Consider the following 8,097-nt stretch of genomic DNA (forward strand, 5'->3'; position numbering starts at 1 on the left):
GCGGGGCGGGCAAGTGCGGCGGCGGCGGCTTGAGAGAAGAGGGGGCGTGCGGGGGTATAAATAGGAGGGGGGTCCGGTGGCTTGGGGGAGGGGCAAGCTGAGCGGCGGGGCTCCCGTGTCCGCCATGGACACCGGCGGCGGCGCGTGCTGGAGAAGGAGAGGGACGCGGGCGGCTGGGCCTCGGCTGGGCTTCGGCCCGGCGGGCGCGCTCAGTCTTTTTTTTTTAATACGTTCCGCGGAAAAATTCGTAGAAAAATAAATAAAAGTCCAAAAAAATAAAACAAATTTTCCCCGTCTAGTTAGAAAATCTAGAATAGGGTGAACATTTTTTAACACAAAATGAATTTTTGAAAATATGCAATATTTTTAATGCAATTAAAATTGCAAATAAAATCCGAATAAATTTCAATAAATGATTTTAACACTTTTCCTCCAGTATTTCAATTATTTTGGAGAAGTCATATTTTCTCCTCTCATTTATTTTTAAAATGAAATATTTTTCCGGAGAGAAAATAATTAAAACCAAAATCCTCGTCTTATTATTTGATGAAAATCAAATATGTAAATTTGAGAAAATCCCCAACTCTCTCCGAGGGTCCTTGAGTTGCTTAGGATTTATCGAGGATTTGTCAAAATGCAATTAAAACATGATATGCAATGATGATCTATGTATAACATACCAAATTGAAAATTTGGGATGTTACAAACCTACCCCCCTTAAGATGAATCTCGCCCTCGAGATTCGGGTTGGCTAGAAAACAGGTGGGAGTGGTCCTTCCGTAGATCTTCCTCTCGCTCCCAGGTGGCTTCATCTTCCGTGTGGTGACTCCACTGGACTTTGCAAAACTTGATAACCTTGCTGCGGGTAACTCGGCTGGCATACTCAAGAATCTTAACTGGCTTCTCCTCATAGGTCAAATCACATTCCAGCTGAATTGCTTCCAGTGGCACAGTATCTCTCAGTGGTATCTCAGCCATCTCTGCGTGGCACTTCTTCAACTGGGAGACGTGAAATACATCATGAACTCCAGACAATCCTTCGGGCAATTCCAGCTTGTAAGCAACCTCTCCCATACGTTCCACAACTCTGTATGGTCCGATAAAACGGGGCGCTAACTTTCCCTTAACTCCAAAGCGCTTCACTCCTCGAAGTGGTGATACTCGAAGATACACTCTGTCTCCGACTTCGTGAACTGTCTCCTTTCGTTTAGAATCAGCATAACTCTTCTGCCTGGACTGGGCTACCTTGAGTCTATCGCGAATCAACCTCACTTTTTGTTCAGACTCCTTAATCAAATCTGGTCCAAACAACTGACGGTCTCCAACCTCGTCCCATAACAATGGCGTTCTACACCTCCTTCCGTACAAAGCTTCGAAAGGGGCCATCTTCAAACTGGTTTGATAACTGTTGTTATACGAAAACTCCGCATATGGCAAATTGTCGTCCCAACTAGATCCATAATCTAGTGCACAAGCTCTCAACATGTCCTCCAAAATCTGGTTGACTCTCTCGGTCTGTCCATCTGTCTGCGGGTGAAAAGCTGTACTAAATTCCAGCCTGGTTCCCAATGTTTCATGTAACTGCTTCCAAAACTTCGAGGTAAATTGGGTTCCTCTGTCTGATACAATGGTCCTCGGAACTCCATGCAAACATACGATCCAGGTCATGTATATCTTTGCCAACTTAGCACTGGTGTAAGTGGTCTTCACTGGAATGAAATGAGCCACTTTCGTCAAACGGTCGACTACAACCCATATTGAGTCATAGCCTGAACGAGTCCTGGGTAATCCTGTGATAAAATCCATGCCTATTTTATCCCACTTCCATTCGGGTATCAGCAATGGTTGTAGCAATCCTGCTGCCTTCTGATGCTCTGCCTTCACTCTCTGACACACATCACAAACTGCTACATACTCTGCAATATCCTTCTTCATTCTGGTCCACCAGAAAGTATTCTTCAGATCCAAATACATCTTGGTATTCCCTGGGTGAATTGAGTACGGTGAATCATGGGCTTCTTGCAAAATCAACTTTCTGATCTCCGGATCATTTGGCACATATACGCGGTCCTCAAACCATAAGGCATCGTGCTCATCCTCACGAAATCCCTTGGCTTTTCCTTTGCTCATCTTCTCCTTTATCTCTTCAATCTCTTTGTCTGTCTTCTGAGCTTCTCTGATCCTTTCCATCAAGGTAGATTGAATCTCCAGTGTCGCTAGATAGCCCCTTGGGACTATCTCCAAACATAGCTCGCGAAGGTCCTCGGCTAACTCCTGAGGTAACTCTCCTGTCATGAGGGTGTTGACATGACTCTTGCGGCTCAACGCGTCTGCTACTACGTTAGCCTTTCCTGGGTGATAATGCAATCTCATATCATAGTCCTTAATGAGCTCCAACCATCTCCTCTGTCTGAGATTTAACTCCTTCTGCGTGAAAATATACTTCAAACTCTTGTGATCTGTATACACCTCACAATGGTTTCCGATGAGAAAATGTCTCCATGTCTTCAATGCATGCACCACGGCTGCTAACACCAAATCGTGCGTAGCATAATTCTTCTCATGGGGTTTAAGTTGTCGTGAAGCATACGACACAACTCTTCCTTCCTGCATAAGCACTGCTCCAAGTCCTCGACAAGAAGTGTCGCAATAAACTTCATAATCCTTGCGTTGATCTGGCAGAATCAACACTGGTGATGTAACCAATCGTTTCTTCAACTCTTGGAAACTAGCTTCACATTCCTCAGTCCAATTGAATTTGGTGTCCTTCTTCAATAGCTCAGTCATGGGCTTAGCAATCCTCGAGAAATTTTCGATGAATCTCCGGTAGTATCCTGCAAGTCCAAGAAAACTCCGGATTTCTCCAACTGTCGTGGGTGATTTCCAACTTGTCACTGTGTCAACCTTGGCAGGGTCCACTGCTATTCCTTCTCTAGAAATAACATGTCCAAGGAATCCAACTTCCTTCAGCCAAAATTCGCATTTGCTGAACTTGGCATATAACTGATGTTCTCTGAGCTTCTCAAGTACCAATCGTAAATGCTCCTCATGCTCTTCCTCATCCTTGGAAAAGATTAACATATCATCAATGAACACCACGACGAACTTATCCAAAAACTCCATAAACACTTTGTTCATCAGGTTCATAAAATAGGCAGGTGCGTTAGTCAGACCAAATGACATAACGGTATACTCATACAATCCATATCTGGTGGTAAAAGTCGTCTTAGGTATATCCTGCTCTCGAATCTTTAACTGATGGTATCCTAATCATAGATCGATCTTGGAAAATACTTTAGCTCCTTGTAGGCAGTCAAACAAATCATTGATCATCGGCAGTGGGTACTTGTTTTTGATGGTCACTTCATTCAATCCACGGTAATCAACAACCATCCTCAGTGATCCATCTTTCTTCTCCACTAGAAGTACTAGTGATCCCCAAGGTGACGAACTTGGGCGAATATAGCCTTTATCCAGTAACTCCTTGATCTGCTTCTTAATTTCCTCCAAATCCTTTGCGGGCATCCTGTACGGTCTCTTAGATATTGGCCCTGTGCCTGGCAAAAGTTCAATCAAGAACTCAATGTCTCTATCCGGTGGCATGCCTGGCAACTCTTCTGGAAATACATCTGGATAATCCTTCACCACTGGTACTTCCTCCTGTACAACTCCTGATAAGGAATTCACTTGAGTCCTCTTCGGCATATGCCGGGATACATACTTGATCCTCTTTCCTTCCGGGGTGGTAAGCAAAACCATCTTGCTGGCACAATCGATGTTTCCTCCATACAACGATAGCCAATCCATTCCCAAAATCACATCCAAACCTTGCGACTCCAAAACTATGAGGTCTGATGGGAAAACATGCCTACCAATGGCCAATGGTATCTGAAAACATCCTTGGCTGGCCATATACTCTGCTCCTGGCGAGGTTACTAACATAGGGGTTTTGAGAACTTGGGTGGACATCTTAAACTTATTCACAAATCCCCTTGATATGTATGAATGCGATGCACCAGTATCGAAAAGAATGGTTGCAGTAAATGACTTAACCAAAAACTTACCTATTACTGAATCAGGCTGAGCTTCAACCTCCTCCATGCTCACGTGGTTCACATGTCCTTTGTTGAACGGGTTCGGCTTCTTCCCAGAGCTTCCATTGCCATTTCCATTTTGGGCTTCAGGACAATCAGTTGCATAGTGTCCAGTCTTCTGGCACTTGAAACGAGTAATGTGACTTAGATCCCTCTTGGTTGGGATAGATGGGTTGGTGCGGTTCTGTCCATTGGTTCCTCCATTCCCATTACCATTCTTGGAGCCATTATGGTTGTGCGAGCTACCTCCTCCATGGGTATGCTGAAACTGTCCTCCCGGCTTCGGGGTAAATCGTGGCTTCTGCTTAGCTCCAGAATTGTACTTCCCTTGTCCATACTTCCTCTTACGATTTTCAATCTGCTGTTGCTTCCCTTCAATCATGAGAGCTCTATCTACCAGCTCCTGGTAGTTGTTGAAGGTTGCTACCATCAACTGCATACTCAGTTCATCATTCAGCCCTTCCAAAAATTTCTCCTGCTTGGCTGCATCTGTAGCAATGTCGTCTGGTGCATAACGTGCTAACTTACTGAAATCCTCCACATACTGGCCTACGGTGCGTCCTCCTTGGCGTAGGTTGCGAAACTCGCGCTTCTTCATAGCCATAGCTCCTGCTGAAACATGAGCTGTACGGAAAGCTTGCTGAAACTGGTCCCATGTGACAGTGTCAATAGGGTGCGTGGCTGTATAATTCTCCCACCATGATGCTGCGGGTCCATCAAGCTGATGTGCGGCAAAATGCACTCTTTCCGCATCTGTGCATCCTGCAGTGGTCAACTCCCTTCCAACTTTGCGGAGCCAATCATCTGCAACAATCGGCTCGGTGCTACTGGAAAACACCGGCGGGTTTAGCCTTAAGAAACGGGCTAGGTGATCAACAGGTGGTGGTGGCGGTGGGTTGTTGTTGTTGTTGTTGTTGCCTTGGTTCTGCACTAACACTTGCATCAGGGCATTCTGTTGCTGAATCAACTGGGTGATCTCCGGTGGGAAAACAAATCCGGTGTCGCGTCTCGGAGGCATCTGATAGGTTTAGAAAAGGTGAGAGTTAAGAATAGAATGAGGTCTAGAGGGAAAACACTACCCATATGCTCATGAGACAAATACAATCAATATCACTCAATCAATTCAAACAAGGCAAAACAATCGATCTAACTAGCGTTACAAAGTGCTTGAACTATACTATTAAATGGGGGAAAACTACTACTGATATGGTGGTCTACTAAAAATTCTGATCCGTTGAAGACTCCATGATGTCTGCTCCAGCTTCGTCAACATAGTCATCTTCACTTGGTTCCGAGTCGGTGTCGTCGATGATGATGTAGTTATCCGGACAAGTGCATTCGTCAACTTCTGCTTTTGGCACTGGATTTCCCATGAATACTCCAATCTTCTTCTGCAGGTCGTCATTCTTCCCTACTAGTGCGATGATTTCCTCCATATAATCCTCGCGTGTAGCCTTGAGTTCTTCTTGGAGCTCCTTGATCTTCGTCAATGCCTTCTTCAGTTCTTCCTTGTCCGTGCACATCTGTTCTCCTGACGACGAATATGTTGATTTTGCTCCTGGATGAAAGCTGCAATTGATCCATCCTTCTTGGTTCTGATCATCTCCCATTGCGCGTCTCAGCGTCCACAAATCTGATAAATTGTATCCTTAAGCTCCTGGTGGTAGACTTCTCCAATGCGTCCCATGGCGATGTGTGCGGCCATGCTCTTCCCTAAACTCCAGGTTGGTGCTTCGAAAACCAATCTTATAGGTTCAGTAACTGGCACAAACGTCCTTCCTGGAATGAGAACTTGAATTTTCTAGCTCTCCTCTTCGGGTAATGTGGCGTTGTAGGTTCCGGTGATGCTTGGTATTCCTATGTTCAAATACTTAGTGACTTCCTTCAAGTGTCGACCAAAAGGCGTGTCTTCATCTGGTTGCATGAACTTTCTCCTTGCATCCGCCATTCCTAAAAGAGTAGAAAGTGGAGAGGGGTCAGAAATGAGAAGAGAGAAGCTTTCTAGGGCTTAAGCTTAGTGGTCGTGTCCTACAGGCAGCGTGTGCTCTGATACCAACTTTGTAGCGACCAGACCTCAAATGGTCTGTGCTGCTGTGCACCAGTGTCATCCCTGGATCAGTAATGCTGACACGCACAGTACAAATGGAGGATTTATAACAGAGTAGCAATCACACACTTATTACATCGAATATCTCCAAAGAGATTAAGTATGATAAACATGGCTTAAGGCCATCTAGAAACGATAACAGCGGAAGACTTGGAAGATAAGTGAGTCCATCAACTCCAGCGGCATCACTGAGTATAAGACCACGACCTAAGGCACCTTACTCGTCGTCTGAAAAGTCTGCAACATGAAACGTTGCAGCCCGAAAACGGGTCAGCACATAGAATATGCTGGCAAAGTAACACATAGAGAATAATGAACAATAATAATGCTATACTACATGCATATCTGGCTGGTGGAAAGCTCTATGGTTACAATATTGCGAAAAGCCAATTTTTCCCTACTTCAAAGGAATAAATTTTATTTAACTATCATGGTGGTTGTGAAACATTGAGAAGGTACCTCCAACTCAATCCCAATTAAGTATCATCATTAACCCAACAAAATTAATTAAAAGTAACATGGTGATGAGATTCAAATGATAATCCAGGTACTAGATACTCAAGTTGTCCATAACCGGGGACACGGCTAACCATTATTAGTTTGTACACTCTGCAAAGGTTTGCGCACTTTTCCCCACAAGACTCGATCGCCTCCGCTTGATTCTCGCACTGCATGATGTTTGAGAAACGGATGACCGAGACACAGTCTTTCAGGAACAATCACTCTTTACTCTGGATGGACCGGTACACCTACTTTCCCCTACATCTGCTAGCCCACCTCTTCAAGAGATCCTGTAACCTACTCAACTATGCTAGAGCCCGTAATAGCTTGTGGCTGCACATGGAAGTTTCTAGCATGAATAATCTTATGATCCCTTTGAGCCTAGGTGGCGGTCCTTATACAAACAGACAACACTGGGTTCTCCAGGTGCCTCAATCCACCCAGATGTGAGTTTTAGTTGCCACCTTAGGTAAACCATTATTAACACTCTCACATCTGTCATGAATATCTCTCAAACCCAATCCACGTCTACGAGCATAGCATGGCAATATAATAGCAACGTAGAAGTAACTCCCAAGGGTTTGATAATAGAACAGGTAATAGGTACTACCTCAACTACTTCCCAGAACCCACAGTTTAATTAGATCCTAATCATGCAATGTTTGAGGAATAGATCTAATGCAATAAAAACTGGGTATGGAAGGTATGATCAAAGTGTTACTTGCCTTGCTGATGATCCGCAAAACCTAGCGATTCGAAGTAACAAGCGGCACACTCCGGGTACTCTATCGCAAACAAACAAGCAGACAATCAGTACTCATCTAATGCACAGGTAAAACTCAAATGAAAGATCCAACTAGAAAGTTCAACTTAAGAACTCCGGTTTGCAAAAAGAATAAACTCGAACGAAGCAACAAAAGTCAAACAGCGAAAGAAACAAGCTTCATTTACTAATCTGGATCTAGGTCAAATTTTACTGTAGCAAAAACTTGTTTGAGTAGGTTAAACGGAAAGAGAATTTCGAGACGAAACTCTAGGTGCTTGAATCGCCTGATTCCGATAAACGAGCGAGAAGTTAAACAGAAACGAAGATTCGATCAGAAATCGAATCTGAGATAATCGCGGAAAAATCCGACGAAAAAGAAAAACGGACGAACGGTTAAAGAACGGACGTTCGTTAACAGAGAAGAACCGACGAACGCGTTCGTTAAAACGAACGGTTCGGTGAACGCTCGCAAAATAACAAAGCCGGAAAAAAACCGATCTAGGGTTTTTTTTTAACGAATGGTTTTTTTAAAGAAAACCGGCAACCGAACGGCGGCGAGGTACCTCGTCGGGGCGGGGCTCCGGCGGGCTCCGGCTGCTCCGGTGGGGCGGCGGGGGTGCGGGGCTCGG

This window comes from Triticum aestivum, chromosome 2D, assembly GCF_018294505.1.
Source record: "Triticum aestivum cultivar Chinese Spring chromosome 2D, IWGSC CS RefSeq v2.1, whole genome shotgun sequence".
In the NCBI taxonomy this organism is placed as follows: Eukaryota; Viridiplantae; Streptophyta; class Magnoliopsida; order Poales; family Poaceae; genus Triticum; species Triticum aestivum.